This window comes from Chiloscyllium plagiosum, chromosome 19 (genome assembly GCF_004010195.1).
Source record: "Chiloscyllium plagiosum isolate BGI_BamShark_2017 chromosome 19, ASM401019v2, whole genome shotgun sequence".
Classification (NCBI taxonomy): domain Eukaryota; kingdom Metazoa; phylum Chordata; class Chondrichthyes; order Orectolobiformes; family Hemiscylliidae; genus Chiloscyllium; species Chiloscyllium plagiosum.
This window is the reverse complement of record NC_057728.1, coordinates 41,480,172-41,504,198: the sequence shown is the minus strand read 5'-3', so window position 1 is coordinate 41,504,198 and position 24,027 is coordinate 41,480,172. Positions and strand designations below refer to the sequence as shown.

At 38.6% G+C, this 24,027-nt stretch overlaps 1 long non-coding RNA gene across 6 annotated transcripts in view; it reads right to left on the bottom strand.

The window, feature by feature from the left end:
• Nucleotides 1–619: 619 nt before the first annotated feature.
• The window catches only part of LOC122559715, a 93,028-nt gene continuing 69,620 nt past the window's right edge, over nt 620–24,027 (bottom strand). For 4 of the 6 annotated variants that reach the window (XR_006314513.1, XR_006314518.1, XR_006314515.1 and 1 more), the window contains 3 exons: nt 19,332–19,437; nt 14,390–14,499; nt 7,787–8,636 (listed from right to left, as the gene is read on the bottom strand). This is a non-coding gene — a long non-coding RNA (uncharacterized LOC122559715). Of the gene's footprint in view, nt 1,833–7,786; nt 8,637–11,427; nt 11,504–14,389; nt 14,500–19,331; nt 19,438–24,027 lie in introns of those variants that run through there. The other 2 variants (XR_006314514.1, XR_006314517.1) reach the window with 2 other exon arrangements.

The following is a 24,027-nucleotide window of genomic DNA, read 5'->3' as shown; positions in this document are numbered from 1 at the left end:
ATCTTTTTTCACAGATGCTGCCAGACCTGCTGAGCTTTTCCAGAAACTTCTGTTTTTGTTTCTGATTTATAGCATCTGCAGTTCTTTCAATTATCACCAATTATGTGATTTCTAAAAAGCCTTGTTTAAAAAACATCTCAAATAGTGTCGGTGACTTTCCAACTCCCACTTTTAAAGAAATCAGCCAGGTATTTCCACAAAACCTGATATATAAATTTTATTTTCTGCAATCCTTGAAACCTAACACTTCAGTTACATTTGCTTTCCTAACTACCTTCTCTGCCACTCAAATAGCCTAACCTTGGTTATTCTTTGCAAATCATTCAAGGATAAATTTTCCACCTCCACAAAGGTTGTAGCAACAGACAATGCCAACTTGATATATAATGCACAAGAAACATGGTGTGTTCTTTCAGATTATTATTACCCACTTCCAATTAAAGATTTGCATTGAATATTTCATTACAGACTCCACTTCTATATTATAACCAAGCCTGGAGAAATACTGTTGCTCTAGTCCTATAGGTCACTGCACAAAGTAAAAATACGTTTCACAGTTTCCAAAATACAAATTAAGTGTCTCATCTATATTAAGAATTACTTTAAAAATTCCTTTAAATACAATTATTGGTTTATTATCAAAATAGAACTTAGTCAATGAGGATGCAATAATTGATTAACATACAATGGTGGTAATATGGAAGTAAACATCTACACCTCTAAAGAACCCAAAAACACACACACATACTTCTGGATAAAAAGAAAAAGATTTCTCCCTGCAGGGATTCTCTTTTGAAAAAAGGGGAATAAAACACCTGGCCATTAGGATTATGCTTGAAAGGCAAAAAGGATCGGTGTAGAGTGTCTGAAGTCCTATTCTGACATTCTGGCATGTGGTCAAGTCAGTATTCATGCACAGTTTTCTTTGGAGTAGAGTAATGTTATTTGTCGTTTCTACCATATACAGCTGGTACAAAAAAAATGAAACAGCGCTCCTCCAGGTCCAAGGTGCTATATGAACACATTGACTACACGAGAGTACAGTCATACCCAGGGCAGCATAATGTGCATAGAAAAGTGCAAAGCATGCAAGACATCACAGTCATTCCTGACAAGACAAGAGGCACAGTGGTGGACAAATTACAACGTAACAATGAATGATCATTAATAAAACATTGTTTTAGCAACAATTCAAACCATGGTCCAAAAACTGCAAATAGAGTGTGACCATACAGTCAAGATTAGATTGGTGCTGGAAATGCACAGCAGGTCAGATAACATCCAAGTAGCAGGAAAATCGACGTTTCAGGCAGAAACCCTTCATTAGGATTAAGGAGCCTGATGGCTTGGGGAAGAAGCTATTGCAGTCTGACCATGAGAGACTGAATGCTCCGTTATCTTCTGCTAGATGGCAGGAGGGAGAAGAATTTGAATGAAGGATGTGTGGGTCATCCACAATGCTCTCAGCCTTGCGGATGCAGCATGTGGTGTAAATGTCTGCAAATGAGTAAAGTGAGACCCTGATGATCTTCTCAACTGTCCTCACTATCCGTTGTAGGGTCTTATGATGCGAGACAGTACAATTCCCGAACCAGGCAGTGATGCCTCTGTCAAATGTGATGAGAATGGGGGATGGGCTTTCCCCAACCTATGCAGAAAGTAGAGATGCTGCTGGGCTTTCTTGGCTATGGAGCTTGTGTTGAGCAACCAGGTGGACACCAAGACAATTTGTGCTCTTCATGGGGGAGCTGTCGATGTCCAGCGGAGAGTGATTGCTCTATGCCCTCCTGAAGTCAAAAACCATCTCTTTCATCTGCGGTCTTGGGAAACAGCTTATTCAGCAAATTACAATATTGAGAAGTTACTTTCAGAAGAAAAACAAGTTTCACCCCAAACTCAAGAGATTTTTTCTAAAATAGGAAAGATCAACTGGGGTAGCCTTTCATCACAGGATTATTGTTCCCCAACAAGTTTTTCAGATATCCAAGCACTCTCCAACCAATTACTATTCAAACAGCCTCAGCAGGGCTCTGTGGCAGAATAAGCAGTTACCTCTCGTTCTGTGACATCTAGGAAGCTTTGTTAAATAAATCTTTAATATCCACAGCAACCTTTCAACAACAACCTAAGGAAACAATTTCAAATATTAACTTAAAATATATCCATTTTGCACATTTTTTAAAATTCACTAGTCAGGAGTGGGCATCACTTGCTTGACAGCATTTATTGCTAGATCCGAAGTTTCCCTTGAAAAGATCGTGGTGAACTACCTTCTTGAATTACTGTAGTCTATGTGTTGAAAATAGATCTATGACGTCCTTAGGGAAGGGAAGAAATGATGAAAGACTGTGGTTTTTGATGTAGTCATGGCAGATGCCTAAGTCAATGTCAGATGGTCCATTTGGATTCATTTCTTTGTTGAGACTTTGTAATGATTAATTCAACTGAGTGGCTTCCAAGACCATTTCAAAGGATAAAAACAATGACTGCAGATGCTGGAAACCAGATTCTGGATCAATGGTGCTGGAAGAGCACAGCAGTTCAGGCAGCATCGAGGAGAGGGGACTGGAAGTTTGAAACTAGGATGAGGTGGGGGAAGGGGAAATGAGGAAGCTGTTGAAGTGAGAGTCAACCACATTACTGCTGGTCTGGTGTCACCTAGAGGCCTGACCAGGTGAGGATGGCAAATTTCCTTTCCTGGAAGGCATAAGTGAGCCAGGTGGATTTTTCTGACAATCAACATGGTTTCATGGTCATCAGGGGATTCTTAATTCCAGATTTTTAAAAAAATTGAATTCATATTCCACCATCTACCATTAGAATTTCTGGATTAACAGTCTTTTAATAATACCACTAAGCCATTGCCTTCTCTGTACTGTACTTCACATGGCAGGCTGGTCAAAAAAATGAAAGCCCATGGGATACATGAGAATGTGGCAAGTTAGATCAAAATTTGATCAATCTTTTGTTTCTTGTCACCAAGCCAATGTTTTGTGAATGAAAAGTAGTTTCCAGCTATGTTTCACAAGGCTAATTGTTGTGGCCTTTGTTGTTTGTTGTACATTTTATTGTTTTGGACTTCAATGTAGGAAGTATGAATTGAGAAATTTGCAGATGACAAAAATTGGCCGGGTAGTTAGTTGACCCCAGAACGATATAAATGGTTTGATTGAGAGGGCAGAAAAGTGGCAAATGAAATTCAATCTGCAGAACTATGAGGTGGTGCATTGGGGAGGAAAAATCAAAGCTATAGAATATACAATGAACAGCAGGACATTGAGAGGGGTGGGAAAATTAGAGAAATTAGAGTGCATGTCCATGCAGTCCATAGGTAAGGCAGATAGACAAGGTGGTAAAGAAAATATATTGTGACAATACTATGGCTTTAAGAAGTGTATCTTGTCCTTTTTTTAAATGAAGAAAGTTTGAGACAGAGGTAGTAAGCAATCTGTTCCAAGCCAATAAGGTAAACACCTTGTGAGGCCTATGGTTTTGTTTTAAAGTAGGAACAATAGAACTAGTGTGAATGGGTGGAGTCAGGCTCTCAGAGAACCAGGGACTTAGTTTAGCTTTCAGTAGTTGTTACTGGCTTTTGGAAGCTAGTTGAAAAAGATATCACATCCCTCTCTTTGCTACAGTTAAAAGCTGGAGTTTTCTCTTTTGCCAGAATTGCATGTGAGACAGTCTGTTTCATTGAAGCCATGATTTGGAGATACCGTTGTTGGACTGGGGTGTACTAAGTTTAAAAATCACACAATACCAGGTGATAGACCAACAGATTTACAGTTCCTGCGGTGGCAGGGGAAAGTGCCAGGATGGGAGGGTGGGTTGTAGCAGGGCGTGGACCTGACCAGGTAGTCACGGAGGAAACGGTCTTTGCGGAAGGTGGAAAGGGGTGGGGAGGGAAATATATCCCTGGTGGTCGGGTCTGTTTGGAGGTGGCGGAAATGTCGGCGGATGATTTGGGTTATGCGAAGGTTGGTAGGGTGGAAGGTGAGCACCAGGGGCATTTTGTCCTTGTTACGGTTGGAGGGGTGGGGTCTGAGGGCGGAGGTGCGGGATGTAGACGAGATGCGTTGGAGGGCATCCTGAGGCCACCGTAGGAACTGTAAAACCTGTGCCCACACCTCCTCCCTCACCTCTATCCAAGGCCCTAAAGGAGCCTTCCACATCCATCAAAGTTTTACTTGCACATCCAATAATATCATTTATTGTATCCATTGCTCCCGATGCGGTCTCCTCTACATTGGGGAGACTGGGCGCCTCCTAGCAGAACGCTTTAGGGAACATCTCCGGGACACCCGCACCAATCAACCACACCGCCCCGTGGCCCAACATTTCAACTCCCCCTCCCACTCTGCCGAGGACATGGAGGTCCTGGGCCACCTGCACTGCCGCTCCCTCAACACCAGACGCCTGGAGGAAGAACACCTCATCTTCCGCCTCGGAACACTTCAACCCCAGGGCATCAATGTGGATTTCAACAGTTTCCTCATTTCCCCTTCCCCCACCTCACCCCAGTTCCAAACTTCCAGCTCGGCACTGTCCCCGTGACTTGTCCTACCTGCCTATCTTCTTTTCCACCTATCCACTTTCCACCTATCCACTCCACCCTCTCCTCCCTGACCTATCACCTTCATCCCCTCCCCCACTCACCCATTGTACTCTACGCTACTTTCTCCCCACCCTCCTCTAGCTTATCTCTCCACGCTTCAGGCTCACTGCCTTTATTCCTGATGAAGGGCTTTTGCCCGAAACGTCGATTTCGAAGCACCTTGGATGCTGCCTGAACTGCTGTGCTCTTCCAGCACCACTAATCCAGAATCTGGTTTCCAACATCTGCAGTCATTGTTTTTACCAACAGATTTATTTGGAAGCACTAGCTTTCAGAGCGCTGCTCCTTAATCAGGTGGTTTTAGAGAATAAGAATGTAAGACACAGAACTTATAGCAAAAGTTTACAGTGTGATGTAACTGAAATTACATATCGAAAAAGACCTGGATTGTTTGTTAAGTCTCTCATCTTTTACAATGACCATGTTGGTTTCAGTTCTTTCATCGGTAAAATGCAAAACATTTTTTTAAAAGTTACATTCTCAAGTGAATTTTAATAATTGGTGTGATATCAGCCCAGATGATATATTGAAGGTGTTAGATTCCCTGTGTGAGGCTGTCTATGCCACAATGGTCAGACTGATTCTAATCTAAAACATGGATTTACAGAATCTTGCAAATATTCATGCAGTTTTTGAGCAAAATAAAATGTAATTCTGCAAGTACAAATTCACCCCACAAACGTATGTGTATGTGTGCTTGTGGAGGGGGGATATCATGAGTGTCTGTGAGAGAGTGTGTGTATGTGTGAGTGTAAAGGGATATAAGTCTGTGAGAGGGTTTGTGTGGGAGTGTATATGTGAGAGTATGAGAAAGGGTCTGTGTGTGTGTGTCTGTCTGTCTGTCTGTTTGTCTGTATGTGTCTATAGTGCAATGGGGTCACCTGTAATGGTGGCAGGTACTCATGTGACTCAGCCAACGTCGTCTATCTCATACGCTGCAGACAAGAATGCCCTAAGGATTGGTACAGTGGCAAGACCAAGCAGAGACATCGCACAACAATCAACAGACAGGAGTGTTCCCTCCCAGTCGGAGAACACTTCAGCAGTCCAGGACATTCGAACTCGGACCTTCGGGTAACCGTCCTCCAAGGCGGACTTCAGGACAGGCAACAACGAAAAGTGGCCAAGCAGAGGCTGATAGCTAAGTTCAGTACCCATGGGGATGGCCTCAACCAGGACCTTGGGTTCATGTCACACTACAGGTGATCCCATTGGACTATACACACAGACAGACAGACAGACAGACAGACACACACACACACTCACACACTTATACTCTTTTACACTTGCACACATACACTTTCTCACAGACACTCATACCCCCCCCAACACACATATAAGTTTGTGGGGTGATGTGTACTTGCAGAATTACATTTTACTTTGCTCAAAAACTGTATGAATCCATGTAAGATTCTGTAAATCCATTTTTTAGATTAGAAAGCCAGTCCAACACCGGCATCTCCAAATCATGTCTATTAAGTCACCGCTAAACCTTTTTCTCTCTAACAATACAATGTCAGACAACCACCTGATGAAGGAGCAGTGCTCCAAAAGCCAGTGCTTCCAAATAAACCTGTTAGACTATGATCTGGTGTTGTGTGAATTTTAACTTTATTTTATTGAATGTGCCTTTGTCAAGTGGGTGTTTATGAAATGTTATTATATTGAAACAGTTGCCATTTAGTTGTTAAATAATCTATTATTCTGCTACATTTTCAAATAGAGTTAAGTTATTCCAATTCTTCTTTCTTTTGTTTGGATTTTAGCTATAAGGTAAGAATAAAGTGGAACACAGCAACTTACACTTGCCTTTAAATAAGAAACCATTAGGGTCTAGGTTACCTCCTTGATATGTTGGAAGGGATTTGGTCTGGTCCACAACAATAGGGATTTTCTTCCTTTATTGGAGATCTAGCATACAAAAGCAGGCATCTAATGCTGGAACTGTATACTAGTGCAGTGTCTCCACCTGCCACCTTCTTTCCTGACTAAATAACCCCACAAAAAGAAACCTGCCACAGGGAAGGGCATTAATTTCCACTTGTTGGTTAGAGGAAGTTGGCTGCAAGGAGATTAATTTTGAGCATAAATACCAGCATAGATTTAGTAGACCAAATGGCATGTATCTAAGAATTAGATTTTACTACAATGTGCAGCAAAAAATGATAAACAAACCAATAAACCTGAATAAATATCTAGGTATATCCTGTAAGATCTTTCTGCATGCATCTTCTTGTTCCCCATCATCAGTAATTAATAACTGGGACGCCTCATAACTTTCAAATAACCCTAAGTGGAACTTGGAATCGTGCAAGCAGTAATATATCCCAAGATGACGACGGGCTTTTTGAAATGTTGCTCACAAATCACATAACATGATAGTCCCCTTATAGCCCACCCAACCTCAAATTGCTCCTTCCTTTGAAAGAACTGACTCACACTAGTGTCATGCATTAACTGTTTTTTACATTGTCAATGCAGATATACCAACTGTTGGCCATTCTCTGATCCCTGTAATTCATATGCGTTTTATTGGTGGACCTCAAGTGAATTTTTGTTATATCTTATGGATTTGTTCTGTGGTCATTGGATACACTTCAGTTTCAAATCAAAGATGGTTCCTTTATTTAACTGATACTCACACTTGAGTATTTTCTAGTAAACCAAATGGATAGTAAGCAGAAGCCATGGCTGTAACTAGTATAGGGGAAGAGAATCCAACTATAATGTCCTTTGCTAACCTTGGTCAAGATCAGGAAATTAGAAATGTAGAAACAGAAGGCCATTCAGCTCATCAAGCATGTTTACGACTCCAGTTAAGAATGTGAAAATGACCTCCAAAATAAATATTTTGATTTAAATCTGTTGGTAATAACATAAAACCACAAAAGGTGATTTATTTAAAAAAAGATGTTATTTGTTTTGATTACATTCAATGTGGTAATAAATGAAACAACTCAGGAGCTGCATAATTACTGAGTTTAACAAATTGAATACCCAAGCATCACCCTGCATCCAATGTACTGTTTGTTTATATTACTATACGTCTTGATAAAGCATTTCATATGATTCAATAACATGCTTCATTTCAGTCTTTATTGGATTTATGTGGCTTTTAGAACATGTTCTATTCCCATGCAAGTTAGACCACACTGAGGCATGCAAAATCTCTCTTTTCTGCACAAAGGTGTGTTTAGTTAGATTGTGAATAAACGATAAAAAATTTACCGATTCAAAAGTGGGCTGGCATGAATTTAGGGGAATTGTGCATCTCATTAGATAAACTGCACTGAATGACATAACAGACATGTTTTATAGGGATTTGAAATGCACACATCTTATTTGAGCAAGCAAGGGGCTTATGGAAGTAAAATTAGATATCAGTGATAAATGGCATATCTAAACTATGTCAGTTGTGACCCAGAAGATTAATAATCTACCTCACAAAACTTTTCACTTCCTATTTGCACTCCTGCTCATTATTTTGTCATCTTTGAAACTCTGAGATGTGTAGGTTTAGAATCATATTTACAAATAAATTCTTAGTCTGAGCACTAGATTTCACCAGTTTTGACAGTTTCAGATATAAACATATCAATGGGAACATTCATTCAATGAATTGTACCCACATGGCTTCAGGATAGATCTCTAAACACTCCACTTGATCCAAATATTGCCACAAACTTTGTCTGAAGTAAAAAAAAATACACACATTTTCAAACACAAATATACACAAGAAAACAAGTAAAATCTCACATAATTAACCTCCATTCCTTTGGTTTACTTGTATATAATTTCAATACACAAATATATTGTTGAAAGATCCAGCTTTGCAACAAATATAGTGCCACAATCTGGCAATTTTAATTCAAAAACCATTGTAAAAATAGTTATTCTTATGGCTGTTTAGTTCTACACCAGGAGTATGTAGATGATTCTAACAGGTGATCTGTTATGTGACGACAGCATCAGTAAAATTCAAACCCTCAAATGTTCAAACATTGTTTTTCATGTAGTGCACCTGTGGAATGAGATAAATATATTGTAAAATATCACACACACATAAAGGCATTTTACCTGAAGCAAACACTATTTACATACAGAAATAGTCCCATAGCTGCCGTTCAACTTTAATGCCATACAAAATGATTGCTAAACATGTCCAACCTTAGCAATTGTGTTGCCAAACAATTGGGTCAATTGAGCTTAATTCTGATTTCATCTGACATTCACACAAACACATCCAGCAAAAGAAGGTGGCGTGCTGACAGACTGACATCCAGTTTCTGAGGAAGCTGCCACACATGGACCTTGGAGGTTCATGCCCTGGAAACAAGGCCTACAGGGAATGTAGACCTCAACTGACTTCTCCATCTTAATGCAGCAATGCTAAAACCAATAGTAGCATCTCCTATTTCCTCCCAGTTATAGAATCATACAGCACAGAAACAGACTCTTCGGCCCAACTGTCCGCAACAACCAGATATCCTAAACTAATCTAGTCCCATTTGCCTGTACTAAGCACATATCCCCTAAACGCTTCCTATTCATCTACCCATCCAGATAACTTTTAAATGTTGCAACTGTGTCCACTTCCACCATCTCCTCTGACAGCTCATTCCATGAATGCACCATGCTCTGTGTGAAAAAGTTGCCCCTCAGGTCCCTTTTAAATATTTTCCCCTTCACTTTAATCCTATGTCCTCTAGTTTTGGACTCCCCGAAGCTGGGAAAAAGACCTTGGCTATTCACCCTATCCATACTCCTCATGAGTTTGTAAATCTCTAAGGTCACCCCTTCAATGCTCCAGGAAAAAAGCCCCAGCCTATTCAGCCTCTCCCTATAGCTCAACGCCTCCAATCCCAGCAATATCCTTTTAAATTTTTTCTGAACCGTTTCAAGTTGAACAACATCTTTCCTATAGCAGGGAGACCAGAATTGAATACAGTATTCTAAACGCAACCTCACCAATGTCCAGCACAATTACAAAATCAATTATAGATAGTAGCTTGAAGATCTCTGCTACTCATAGGATTCACTTACTGAGCCATTGAAAAAGTTGTAATTTAATCTTGTTATTAAATGAGAAAACCTTTTTTACTTTAGATGTGCCATCGCGTATGCAATATTCTGAAATATGTAAAACATAGACGTAAACAGAATCTAATAGCTTGATTAATCACCATAACAGCTTCTAACGACCCAGAAGATTAACCTAAGATGTCATCAGAATTAGTGTTTTCAAAAGCACCCACTTATTTTTATTATTGGTCAGTTAGATGACCAAGTGTGCATTACCATAAACCAACTCTTTTTTTAAAACACTTCTTCACAGATCCAATTACATAGTATTAGACAACATTTTTGTACTGAACAGAACACCAAATGCACATATTGGATTCTGGATTATCAATTCTAAAACTTCCTCAACTGAGACAATTCTGGAAAAAGCTCTCCGCAAAGAGTGGTTTTGTTTTAAACTTGCGTACACTCTTTTCTGAAAGTGATGATTTATACAGGATTAAAGTTTTGCAGAATAGTTAATCCTCATGTATTATTCCAGACAATAGGTTATTACTGCTGTGCCAAATCTTATTTTTTCCAGATATTCACATATGTGTACTATCCAGCAATGGCCATTTGACAATAACCAGATGCAAAAACCATGGCTAATACATTCCCTCCCTAGACCAGGGAGTAAAACCAATGTTGCTGTTCTGATGCTACGCCAGCTGTGATCTTCAATTAAACCATAGTGGAATCTTACAAAAGGTGCTGGCAAAGATGCTAAAGCAGCTATACAGGTCGTAACAGAGCATAGAGGTATACCAGTCGAAAAATAATCAGCTATGCACTGTACGTTTATTTTCCCAGTAATATACCAGAGATTATGTATCAAAAAAGGTGAGTGATTTTTCTAATAATTAATTGTAGGTCCATGAAGATGAAGTTAAAGAAACAAAGAAAGAAACGGCATTTATCGAGCACCTCAGGATGTCCCAAAGCAGTTTACAATGAATGAAGAAGCTCTGAAAAGTATAGCGTCACTACTGGAATGTGGATCATTAAGTTAAATTGAACTCTAATACTGCATGACTGTTAGTCGACTGACATTATTGAACTTTCATTGTCACTCCTAAGATTTGTTGCTGTGTAGCTTTACACCAGTTCAATTACAGCAGCAAGATGTGCATCATGTTAAAGATTACTTTTATTCTGCTGTCCATCCCTGCCATAAAAATAAGAAACGAGTTTCACTTTGAACTATTGCCAATTGACAGTCAAATCCTGGAATCACTCCACTTTAATCTACAAGCTCTGCTAAATATCCACCATCCTGTCAAATTTTACTTGATTAATTCCTAGCCTCAACCCACAGTATTACGGTGGTGTTTGCCCAAATGCAAATTGGTATTTTTTAACCTCATTTAAACTGAGTCTCTGTGGGTTTATATTCCCCTATGCTTTGCACATCAGGGGGCAAAATAATTGATTATTAAGGAGTCTTCTTGAGATTTCCTCAAGCTATTATTTTATTCTCACTAATTCCTTTATTAGGCGAGATGCAGTCAGGTAGCAACATTACCTGAAATAAAAACAATGTGCTGGAGGTCTGACAGCTTCTGTGGAGAGAAGTAGAGTTAATGTTTCACGTCCGATATAACCTTTTCAGAATTCAGTCATATCTAACTTGAAGCATTACTTTGTTTTTCTCTCTCCACAGAAGGTGCCAGCCCTGTTGAGTTTCTCCAGCATTTTATTTTTCTTTCAGATTTCCAGCATCTGCAGCATTTTGCTTTTAGTAATATTACCTTCTGTTTGTGTTGACATATGGGACATTTGGACTCTCAGAAGCAGAAGAATTCATCCATATCCTCAACTACCAACCTGCCATTAAACCACAAGGTAAACTTCAATTTCATAGATATCAGTTTTAAATTGGCACATCTAGCAACACAAGTTTTTTTAAATAGCGGACATATTTCATATTGTGCACGTTACTGTGCAATAAATATGTAATCAGTGAGTTCAGATTTTCCTGGATCCCAGTTTGCTAGATATTCCTTTGTTGACAGAATCTCATCAGCTTTCCTCTCTCTCTCCCTTGGCAGCTACTTGCTGCCCATTTCCCCCCAACTCAGCCCGCTCAAGCTGTCTACTTCATGCCTAGCCTAGCAGTCTCTTACTTATAGTGACCTCACCCAAGCAAACAGGATGCTCCCACCTAAGCAAACTGGATGCTCCCACCCTTAGGCCTTGTCCAGAAGTACATTCCTCCAGGCCTTGACCCATCCACTCCTCACTCTTTCTCACTGGCTTTGTTTTGCTGTCTCAGCTCCCCAAGTTTCACCAGCCTTGTTCACCCCAATACTTGTCCTCTTGCTGCTACTTCAGTCACTGTCTGTTTCCCTCTTGCATTTGTACCAGCCTGTGTTTGCAGCAGCAGCAGCTCCTTTTAAAACTTTACCGTCTCTTGTATGGGAGGAAATTTTTCTGATGAATCACTTCCATTATTCAGTTTTTGGGCTGACTTGGCCACTTTCGGGAGAGAGTTTGACTGTACTCCTATATTTTGAGCAATGCTGCACATTCAATCAGCCTTTCCCTCCTTTTCCTTGCCAGCACTTAACAGCAAATCTTTAGTTCTGTGAACCATCTGCTCTACTAAGCTTGATTTTGAAAGATTCCCTTCCCACTCTACATTTTCCAAATCTTGACTAGCCTTGCCCCCAACTTTCCAAATTCCAAACCAAATGTCCCTCTGATTATAGCACCCCAGCCACTACCACCTCTCACTCTCTATGCTGACTTTCCCTTTTCTCTATTCCAGTCTTTCCCTGGTTTCTCCTACGCTCCTCGCTTCTTTTTCTCTCTTGCTTTGCAATCTTAGCTCATCTCTCTGCACCCCCTTTATATCTCTTATGTTTCTTCTCTATATCTTTCCTCTTCCACTTCCACTTACCCTCCCTTTCCCACTTTCTTCTTCTCCAACCATCCATTCATTCACCCAACAAACATCCAGGTTTTTGTCCCTGCTCCTTCCAATCCCCTCTCCTCCCATTCCATCCTATTCATTCTTATCCTCCTCTACATCAGTTCCTTCCTCTTCTTTTTCTCTTTTCAAATTCTCTTACATAACTTTTCATTCACGTGGTTGTTTCTTGATTGTTTGTCTGAACTCTTCTCTTCCTATATTCCATGTTTTTTCTATTAATACCATTTCTCTTTTGTATAAACCCCCTATATTTTTCTCCACTGGCATTTCCTGCCATCCTAAACCTATTTTCTCACAGCTCCCCTTTTCAGGTCCATAAGAATCTAAAGTCAACATCACCAAGCAGCTGATTGGCAAATTGGTGTAAATTAATAGCACTATTGATGACACCATCAATTGGCTAATTATTAGGAGAGGATGATAAGATGGAGATTTGACAGTTCAGATTTGTTCTGTATTTTTGCAGGTACCTGAATGATTTTCTGCATTATTGGGAAGGTTCCTGCGCCATAGTTGATTTGGAACAACTTGACAGGAGGGCCAAGTCAATAGTTCCTGCATGAAGTGTCAGTAATTCAATAATTTAACAATTGTATGAATTGCAACAAAGAGCACAAGATTTTCAAGTATTCCTAAGTATTAAGATAGAGAGTGGTGGTAAAGGGTCTATTACTAATGGTGTTCCACAGGGTATGGTGCTGGGTCCACTGTTGTTGGTCATTTAAATAAATGATTTAGATGAGAAAATAGAAGGCATGGTTTTTAAGTTTATGGATCACACTATAATCGGTGGTATAGTGGACAGTGAAGAAGGCTACCTAAGGTTACAAAGAGATCTTGATTAGTAGGGTCAATGGGCTGAGGAGTGGCAAATGGAGTTTAATTTGGATAAATGCAAGATATTGCATTTTGGTAAAACAAGCAAGGGCAGGACTTACAGAATTAAAAGGCGGCCTTGGGTAGTGTTATAGAACAGAGAGACCTAGGGGTTCAGGTACATAATTCTTTGAAGTTTGCATCACATATAGACAGGGTGGTTAAGAAGGCATTTAGCATGCTTGCCTTCATTGCTCAGCTCTTTGAGTATAGGAGTTGGGAAGTCATTGTACAGGTTGTACAGGATGTTGGTGAGGCTACTTCTGGAGTACTGTGTGCAGTTCTGGTCGTTCTGTTATGGGGTGGATGTTATTAAGATAGAGAGGGTTCAGAAAATAATTCACCACAATGTTGCCGGGAATGGAAGGTTTCAATTATAAGGAGAGGCTGGATAGACTGGGTCTTTTCTCACTAGAGCGTAGGAGATTAAGAAGTGACTTTATAGAGGTTGATAAAATTATGAGGTGCACCATGCCAAGCTACAAATTTTTACACAATCCATGCATTATGAGGGGTATAGATATGGTGAATAGCAGGTATGCATTTTCCCGAGGGAGGGGGAATTGCAAGACTAGGGGACATATTTTTAAGGTCAGAGGAGAAAGAATTAAAAAAGACATGAGGGCAATTTTTGTTTTACACAGAGTGTGCTTCGTATGTGGAATGAACTTCCAGGTGAAGTGGTGAATGTAGGTATAGTTACAATGTTTAAAAGACATTTGGATAAGCACATGAATAAGAAATATTTGGAGGGATACAAGCCAAGCACAGGCAGGTGGGACTAGTTTAGTTCAGGATTACGGTCGGCATGAACTGGTTGGACCGAAGGGTCTGTTTCCATGCTGTATCATTCTATAACTTGTGAATACTTTTAGACTATGAATTCAGAAACTTTGATTCACCTGCATTTTGGTTACCAATATTTGGTTCAAATCACATTGTCAGTATTGGAGGTGGAGACATGGCTATCATCCAGTCTGTTTGCTTTCTCATCTGAAGGTTCTTGACTATCCTAAATCAAAAATAAAGATTTTAGAAACTAAATAAAGTTGACAGACAAGATAGAAAAATTACTTTTAAAAATCGACAGCACATAGTTTTAAAATGAAAGTTGGGAAGGAACAAGCTCAATAATGACTGTTTTCGTAGAGATGGGATGCAAAACATTAAGGTTGATGTGGAAAATTTAAATTAATTTTTAAAAATCCACAGTTTTAAAACAGTTCAGGAGTCATAACACACTGGTGAACTAACTACTGAGCTATTTAAAAACTGTGGGTGCGACTTCAACGCTGTAAATTTATTTCAACATTTGTACAATGCAACAAATGTAATTGTAAAATAATTCAGTACATCTATTGTTTCTATGCAGATTCATTTTCCATGAGGAGAAAGGAATGGAAAGCAGGAACTGACATTTGTTGGTATGGCAAGCAGTGAAATTTACTTCAAAGTGCATAGATATCTAAATGTTCTAGTGCAAGAATTACAAAGTTATTATACAATAACAGCTATAAAATAAGGCGGCTAATGGAATGCAATGCTTTATTACAAGATGAATTGAATGTATATGCAGGATATTACGCTTCACTTATCTAGGGCATTGATGAGAGCACATCTTGAATACTGCAATTTTGGTCTCCTTTTTCAGGAAGGATGTCAATGTGTTGGAGATGGCTGAGAGCAAATTTACTAAATGTATACCTGGAATAAGCAGGTTGTGTTATAGGGAAAGGTTCAACAAAGGGACTTGCGTTTAGAAGAATGTGGAGTGGATTGAAGGAAATATACAGGATCTTGGATTGTGATGGAGTTTTACAGAGACTCTTTGGCCTATCATGTCCAAGCTGGTCAGCGATCTCCTATTTACTCTAATCCCATTTTCTAGCACTTGGCTCATAGCCTTGTATCATTTTAATACTTCTTAAATGTTATGAGGGTTCTTGCCTCTAATATCCTTTCATGTGGTGAATTCCAGATACCTACTACACTATGGGTGAGAGGATTTTTCCTCAAATGTTTTTAAACCTCCTACCTTAAATCAATGGCATCTGGTTATTGTCCCCTCTGCTAAAGGAGAAGGTTGTTTTCTACCTATATCCCTCATATTTCTGTCATAGCAAAGAAGTCCCCCCATCTGCTCTAAGGAAAACAATACCAGTCTATCTAGACTCTCTTTATAGCTGAAGAGCTCCTACCCTGACACCACTGCAGTTAATCTCCTCTATATTGTCTCTAGTGTAATCACGTCATTGCGATAGTGTGGCAACCAGAACTGCACAGTATAGCCATGGCATAATTAATGTTTTAGACAGATCCATCATAACCTCATTGCTCTTGTATTCAATGCCTCAACTAATAAAGGCAAATATCCTATATGCCTTCTTAACCACCTTAACCACATTGATTTTTCCAAAATGTATCACTTCACATTTTTCTGGATTGAATTCCATTTGCCACTATTCTGCCCATCTGACAAGGTTGTCTATGTTGTCCTGCAGTCTAAGACATCCTTCTTGCTATTTATTGCACCAGGAATTTTTGTGGTATCTGCACACCTACTGTTCATGCCTCCTATATTCATGCCCATATCATTAATGTACACTACAATTAACAAGAGACCCAGCACTGAACCGTGCAGAACACCCTGGAAAAAAACTTTCAGTCACAAAGCCCCTTCAATCATCATCCCCTGCCTCCTGCCACTACAGGTCAAAAATCACACGACACCAGGTTACTGTCCAATAGGTTCATTTGAAAACACTAGCTTTCAGTGCGCAGGAACAGTGCTCCAAATTTCAAATAAACCCATTGGACTATAACCTGGTATCATGTAATTTTTGATTTTGTCCAACCCAGTCCAACACTGGCACCTCCACATCATCCTGCCAGTAACTCAACTTTGGATCCAATTTGCCAAATTGCTCTGGATCCCATTGGCTCCTAGCTTCTTAATCTGTTTCCCAGGACAGACCTTATCAAAAGTCTTACTAAAGTTCATGTTGTCTACATCAACTGCAATACCCATCTATGCACCAAGTCACCTTCACAAAAATTTCAATCAAATTTGTTAGGTAAGACCTGTTAGGCGCTGACAAAGTGGAAGTTTCTTCTAATTGGTTAGTTCAGAACTGGGCAACACTATTTTAAAAATTAGGGGTCACTCTTGAAGAGCATAGGTCATGAGAGATTTACTCTGAGAGCTGCGGAACTTTGGAATTTTCTGCCACAGAAAATGGTGAGGGTGGGATGATTGAATACTTAAGTCGATGGTAGATTGATTTCATTGCCTAACAAATAAACTAATATTATCAGGAATAGATTAGAATGTGAAACACATACAGGTCAGCCGTGATCATACTGAGTTTGCTCTGCCATTCAAGGGGCCAAATGGCCTACTTCAGCTCCTAATTCATATGTCTGTATGACACAACATAGAGTGACAGATCCAGAATGAAGAATATGGAGAAGCTTACATAAAAAAGAACTTAAATTTATATATTGTCTTTCACAAACTCAGGGTATATCAAAATGTTGTACATGCAATGAAATACTCTCAAGTATAGCCACTGTAGTAATGTAGGAAATACATCGCACACATCAAATTCCTACAAGCAGCAAATATGATAACAACTGGGTAATCTGTTTTCATTGACATGCAAAGACAAATTGATGCACTAAATCACCAACCAACAAGCAAACATTTTAATGTTATAACAAATCGTTATATTGTTAGATAATGGATTGAAAACTAAGTCTTTCTTCATATTGTATTTATTTTACAATCATAGACCAGCAGAAGAAAATACTAAGAAAGGCTTGAAATACTCAGTTCTGATGGAAAGTCACACACCCGAAATGTCAACTCTGTTTCTCGCTCCACAGATATTGCCAGATTGTTGCCTGTAGTTGAGGAGTTAAGAATGAGGGGCCACATACCCAAGATTAAATATAATAGATTTAGAACAAAGGGCAGGAGAAACTTCTGACACTGAAAGTTGAGCTGGTGGAATTTACTTGTAGGGTCAGTAGTTGAGACAGAAACTATGTCAACATTTAAGATTAGATTGAATAGTTTGTTGAAGGAAAAGGGGTGATGGGATATGGGAACAGTGTGGGCAAATGTGATTAAAACTATTTGCTCACATGGAGGGTAAACAATGACAGGAACTATTTGGACCAACTAAACTTCTATGTTTATAGACAAATTTGGGTATAGCTCAATTTAAGGCATGTCAGTGGCTAAGAGCCAGGGTGTGGGTGGGGTATATCTAACCATGATTCCTTATATGTTGTTTCTAATCTGTAATGAAGTGATAAGGAGGCAGCAAGTACAGACTAGAAAGTTTCCCACGGAGTTGAAACTAGAAAGAGTCACCATAGTTCCTAATAACATTTACGAGAGTTATGAGAAGCAGCCTATAATCAAAGCACCTATTTGTCTGAAGAACAATGCATGACACCAGGAGACCAGCAGATGTAAAAGTGCAAGAAAACAATACAGTAGAGTTTTAATCATTAAGTCAATAACTATGAGGTAATAACTATTTAATTTAATGAGCACAGATTACTTAATTAAAGCATACATTAACCAAGGCATCGAGGAAAAGCCAGCATAAAAACCAGATCCATAAAAACTGGCATGGCATTGACATATTAAATTTCTCTACCCAATTCTAAATTGTTGTGACAGGCACAGATTGGGAAAATCGTGTTCACCTAAAAAGATGCTTTGACAAATGAATTTTGGATAAATCATAAGAACATCAGAGCTAGTTAAATTTATCTTTTCTAGATAAGGGAGAACAGAAAAAAAATCAGAACGAGACCCTGATAGATCCTTGACATAAGTTAGGCAATAGAAGAAATGCACAAGAAGCAACTGTCATTCAAAATGTTTCAGTCTTACTCTTATTTTAAACTTGTTTTTGCTTTCACCTGCTTAAAACCTAACAGATTTCTAACTTAACCCGGTTCTGAAGAAAGGTGATTAACTGAAAAAGTTTACTCTGCTTTTGTCTCCACAGATGCTGCCAGACTTGTTTATTTCCAAACTTTTCTATCTTTATTTCAGATTTCCAGCATTCAAAGTACTTTGCCTTTGTATTCGAATTTTCAGAGAGATTTACAAAAATGTAAAATGACAAAAAAGCATTGGAATTGAGGTACAGTAAAAGATTTGGTACCTCATGGAGAAAGTTATCAGTACTGACATAACAAAATAAATGGCTTCTTTCAGTGTGCCACATTCTAATAATTCTCAATTGTAGAATGTCAACATCTTCAAGTATTATTTGTGAAATATGTAAAGAAAAGAACGATAGAAATATGGAATATGTTTACTGAGACTTGTTTTTCTTTGCTTTGTTTCTCTAATTTCCTGAAAATCCCTACTCTTTCTAGGATAGTTCCATGTACAAGAACTGTTCTCTGTTACCATTTTTATTAGGCTATTCTGCAGGTGGAAGCCAAACCGCAGTGTTCATAGGCTAAGCAGTCTTGGAGGAGATCAAAGCTCAGCTTAATCTATCCCTGTCCAAGTTCATGCATGCACACTTTCCACCATAAACTGTTTGATAGCAATCAGAAGCAAGAACCCTGGCTGACTTTTTATTTTCCTTGTTCACAGGGGAATGGGTCCAATTCGAGTAGCATAATTTCTCTGCTGCCTGAGAATAGGCTAAATTCAGAAACTGGAAACTGAGTCTGAGTTTTGTCCTCTTATTAAATATTGCTTTTCCTCACTGGTGCTTTAAAATTTTAAAAAAATTCTTTAAGGTTTTGACTGTTTTAGCGATCAACCTCATCTTGGTAAAATATACATTCCCAATAGATTTTACTTACTTTCACTTCTCCACTGTGATCTAAAGATTCTTCTTCCACATCATTACGATCCTCACTGGGGTCATATGAGTAAATTGGCACTAGTTTGTTGCGTAGTTTTTCTAACCTTTGAAACAACATAAAGGCCTTTTAAGAAGGATTAATTTTCAACAACTGAAGTTATAAAAAACTTTAATAAACATTCAATGAATATATAGCCTATCATTATTATAGCTCTCTTAGTTAAGATGCTGTCTTGAGCAAGACTACTGACCTCTGGGTCATCAATTCTTTCATGCTACCTTTACCATAGGAAACACCTTGCTACAGCAGCCAAAATACTTGGCTTCTGTGCACATTCAAATCATAGAGGAGAAATTGATTTCAATCTTCTCATTCTCAAATAGATTTATGTGGAACTTACGTTATTAGTTTTAAGGCAGTTATTTAATGGGAGAATATGTTAAGATTTAACATATTAACAAACAATCTTTATTGGAGGAAATACATAATAATCACTATAAATATTCTCTGAAGATTTTGGAAAGCATTATTTATTTTTAAGGTAGCAGGAGAGCTGACAAGTTAGGTGGCTGAGTCAAGTAGCAATCATGTATCAAAATTACCAAAAACAGATTATCAAACTTATCAAATAAAGTTATTCATTTTTGTTCATGTAGAAAATATCTACCAGTCTACATATTTATCAGTGTTGGCTGCATTTTAGAAGGAATTCACTGGCTGTAAAACTCTGACATTCTGAGGATGTGATAAGGCAGTATATAAACACATGTTTGCTCTGTATATTGAAAACACTGAATCTGCTAATTTTGCTCAAGCCATTTTCTATCTTTAAAGGAGATTAAAGGACAATAATCTTTGCATTTTTCTACATTCAACCTTTAAATCACAGAATCTTACTGCTGTATTTCTCTCTTCTTTTCACTTACAGGATTGAAATGACAGAGCAGAAGCTCTAGAAGAGTTGATTTTATTTTTGCACTTCCAGATCTAACATTCAAGGTAAGCAGACCTCATTTTATATTATGCAATCCTCTCATTTCACTGTCAGCACAAGTTATGGCAGAGGAACAACCATCCTTTGTTAGTGAATTGAGACTACACCGTGCAATATGTTCATTATTTTATTAGAAATAAATTTGTTTCCCAAGAAAAGTCTATGGCCCTATACCACACAATTTTTCTATAGGTGATGAAAGCACATGACAGATGGCAGCAATACAAAACTGTGATCCTCAAAATGTAAGTGTAATGAAAACAGCAATATCAGCTCAACACTATAATTGGCTTTATCTTTTTCTGTGTCACTTTTCAATTTTCATAAACAATATTTAGCAAATGTGTTTAACTGTTTTTATTAGAGGAGTCAGATCAGGACTCCTAACACGTTAACAAATCTGGGAACATACTACCTATACTGCTGAGAACCAAGCAGCGATTGTCTTAAAGCTGGGTAGTGGGAACTTGAATGAAGGAAGCAGCATCAAAAGGCAGATAAACTAATCCATGAATTAGCTCATGACATCCATAATCTGCAAGCTATGTCAGAGCTGAAGTATCGAACGAAGTAGCAAAGGAACAACAAGATAGTCCAAAACATAATACCACAGTCCTTGCCTTACAAGGTGTGGTGGACAGACACAGGAGTTCTAATCATAGTCAGTTGGTGATTTAGCTATAACGGAAAAACACAAGTGATTATAACAAACTTATCAGTTGGGAGACTGATGTAGTGAAGCAGCACTGTGTCATTTTAAATCACTCCTTTTCTTTTAAACAGTCTAGACACATTTAGCATCACAAAGAATATATCAATATGTTGGTTAAAAGAAAACCTTGTATTTATCCAGCACATTTCATAACCAGCAGGTATTCCAAAACTTTGTACAGCCAATGAAACCATTTTTTTCTGGTGTAGTCACTTTTGTAGCATAAGAAAAGCTGCACCCTTTACATGCACAGCAACCTCTCACAAATAGGAATATGATAATGGCCAGACAATCTGTCAGTCACATTCCTTCACAACAAGTTGTTCTTTCACAATATGAAATTTAACAAATTCCTGGTTAAACTTTTATTTTCAGCTTCCTATGAATTGTACATTAGTTTCAAGGTGTTTATCCCACTTATAGTACTTGTGTCTGTTTCAATGTTTAGATGTCTAAAACATTAATAAGGCTGCAGTGTGGATTAAGAAACCTATTACGATGGCAGAGAGACAAAGTCTTGGAGGAGTAAGGGCAGAGTGTATTTGGTTACAAGTAAGAGATAACTGAGGAACAGAGGTACCATTAAACTCTGAAATGTACCATAAAAAGTCATCAACTATTGAGATACACAGGAATGTATTTACAGGAAAATTAGAGAAGTGCAAAAGAAAAGTAGTAATATGGTGGGAGTCAGCATTCGTAAGCATGGAAACAGACCCTTTGGCCAACTTGTTCATGCCAACCAGGTTTCCTAAACTGAACTTGTCACATTTGCCTGCATTTGGCTCTTATTCCACTACACCTTTCCTATCCATGTGCTTTTGTCTTTTCAAATGTTGTAAACGTACTTGCCTCTACTACTTCCTCTGGCAGCTTGTTCCATACACGCACCACGCTCAGGTCACTTTTAAATCTTTCCCCCTTAATTATTCTAATATATTTTAATTGTTATAATATAAAATGAAATAGTAATAGTTCAGACAGCAGAGATGGGAAAAAATTATGAAGTGTGGTTCCAACTAATGAGGAAAACAATAATGGGTAGAGTTGATTCTGTGGAATTAGATGTTCAAGAGGATCAAATGTCAATAAGGGAACATTTCAGAATCAGTGATCATAGTATATGTTTTAGATTAACTACAGAAAAGGACAATGAGAGATCTGGAATACAAGTACCTAGCTGTAGAAGTGAATTGAGACTGGATAAATTCTGGGTAAACTGCTTTTAAATAGGAAATAGATCTACCACAGTTGAGATACATTTCAATGAGGGGAAAAGATGGGGCAACCAAAACCAGACTTCCCTGACTGAAGAAATAAAGAATGAAATTAAACAGAAAAAGAGAATGTAAGACAGATGTCAAGTTTATAATACAAGTGAGAATCATGCTAAAAATAGGAAGTTTAGAGGCTTCGTTTAAAAAAGCATATGAGGGGAAAAAGAGAGAGAATGTGAAGAGACTAGCAACAAGATAAAAGGGAATCTAACTGTCTTCTATAGGCATGCAAAAATTGGGGAGAATTTAATAGAGGCTATGGGAACTTGCCTGACAGTGACTCTGCATCACTTAATTTTTAGAAAACCAGCTGAATCAAGTCCAATCAGCCATCTGAATTGCAAATGGTTGGCCTTCCTCAAGATAAAGGACCCCAGGAACAGATGTCTACCCAGCCAAGATGGACTGGCCAACTCGTTACCATGAGCTTTTCATTGCATGACAGTACCACTGGAAAGGCAGTGGCTGCTGCTGTTACTACACCTACTCAAGGTGCCTCCTCACCATTTCAAATAATAAAGCATGTTTCAGGGACAAAACACATCCTAAAGAAATAACAGACAAGGGGAATGCAGTGGATGTGGTGCACATGGACAATCAAAGAGCCTTTAATAGGTGACATATTAATCTTAAAGATTACAGCATGTGCAGAGTTGAAGAATAGGTTACACTTTGTGTTAAGCATACAGTTCTGGTCTCCATACTACAAAGAGAAACTTAAAACATTGGAAAAATATAGTAAAGATTTACAAGGATGTTACTGAGAAATGAGGATGCAATTATTTTTAACGATTGCATAGGTAAGGGTAGAAATTTCTTTTTTGAAACCAAGTTGTGGAGGTATACGAAAAAGCAGGAGTTATGCTCCGGGGCAGAGCGAGAGTCACATGCAATTATATTCTTATTTATTTTAGATTTATGAGTGAGTAAAATGCCAAGTTATTTGTTCTGCCACCATCCCCACAAGAATCGTAAAGGCTCCAAAACCCAATTGAGAGATTTAAAAAGGTACCCAGGCAGCCTTTCACTCCCCGGAACCACAAGTCATCATCTCCACCCATTCCTGGAAATTTCAGAGCTCTGCCAGAAGACAGCCACATGCTTTGGTGACACCTCCTTACAGGTCTTCTTGCAAGGCCAAATGTTTCCAAGGAATGGCAATAGGAAGCTATCCAGAGTGACCCAGGAACCCAATGGGAATCAAAGAAGGGAGTGGAGACACTGTGGACGAGGATGAATGATCTGCTGCATATACCAGGCTATGTGTTAATGTTTCCTCATTGTTTAATACTGCTGAGAATGTGAGTAAGCATTGTAACATTACTCACGAATGTCACATAGAAGACTGGTGACAGACATCTCCATCAGATGACTGATGTGCAATCAACACCTTCCAATTCAATGCACCAACTCATGTTGCACCACTAGCAGCAAAACGCCACTGCATTTCACAGATCAGCGAGGTTTCACACTTAAAACAGAAAAGGAGCTCCAACACTTTATAGCTTACTGACCTTCAATCAGAACTTACCTACTTATCTGATAGCTTCTCACCAAAGGCTTGTGTGGGACAAGGACACAACCAGAAAAGATTTAGAATGAAACCTCACAGAAATATTAGGAACACACATCACGCAGCTTTATGGCTTTCCATCAACTCCAGTTCTGTGACAACACTGAACTACCAATCAATCAGAACCTTTAAATTTC